The sequence below is a fragment of the Pteropus alecto genome, unplaced genomic scaffold, assembly GCF_000325575.1.
Source record: "Pteropus alecto unplaced genomic scaffold, ASM32557v1 scaffold95, whole genome shotgun sequence".
NCBI classification, from domain to species: domain Eukaryota; kingdom Metazoa; phylum Chordata; class Mammalia; order Chiroptera; family Pteropodidae; genus Pteropus; species Pteropus alecto.
In genome coordinates, this window is record NW_006441071.1 from 5,949,052 (window position 1) to 5,950,166 (window position 1,115).

The window sequence follows — 1,115 nt, forward strand, 5'->3', positions numbered from 1 at the left end:
TGTTGTAAAGAAAAGAATTTTTGTTGTTGTTGTTGTTGTTTGACAAAAGCAGAAAATAAATAAATAAATAACATGCCAAAAGAAAACCCATTTCTCTATCAGTCCTAATAGTTAGACCAGTTGCCAGGGGTCATTCAGAAATAAGAAATGGCTTTCAGTAACTGAAGTCTGTTTTTCCAACTTTAGGGCTCAGATCCAACTCGGAGTTAATATCTATTGCGTTGGAGAATATATTGCCGGGAGAAGTAGAGAGAAGAAGGCAAAGGAGACCACACTTAACTGTTTTTCAATCGCATGCCAGGCACATTTAATAATATCTCCAAAGCCTACAGTAACCTTATAAAATAGGTGAAGCCACACCATTTACAGACATAGAAACTGAGGCTCAAAGAGCTTGCAAAATTTACCCAAACCTATAGTTGTCAAACAGGAATTCAAGGAAATTTTGTGAATTGGAAGTCTTTAGAGTAATGATTTCTTACTTTAAGCAGATCTTGTAGGAATGTAACTATTTGGAATGGAATTTTTAAAACATCATCTCTGATAGTCAACCAGAACTACCATAAGAGACAAAGAAGTTTCAGTTTTATAAACACAAGATTATAAGTGACAACAAAAAAAATGTAAATAATTTCCTGGTTTATTAATTTGCTAATAAGTGTTACTGCATTAATGACCCTAGGCCAAGTTCATCATTTACCGAGATGTGACGTACGTAACTAGTAACAGACAGAAACAATTTGTTTTCCAAAGTGAATTCAAGATGAAGAAGCATACTTTATTGGAATTGCATAATGCATACATTATGTAAAAACTGCATTGAAAGGATATTATCAATGGTCCTTTAAAACCTCAATAAAAAAAGCAAATAATTTTTTCCTGAAATATGCAATGTCTAAGAGTAGGAAGTTAAAAAGTTCTGAACTCTGTTGATTTCCTTGAGAGGAAAAAAAAACACACATACACACAACAGCCAAGGAGAATTCGAACTGTCTTGTCCTTGAAATTCTAACCACATGCTAAGTGACGTTTCACAGGGACCCGGGCAGTGTATGAAACAGGCTCCAAGATTGCAAAACACAGCAGGTACAGGTGTAGTGACCCTGTTCATCAGA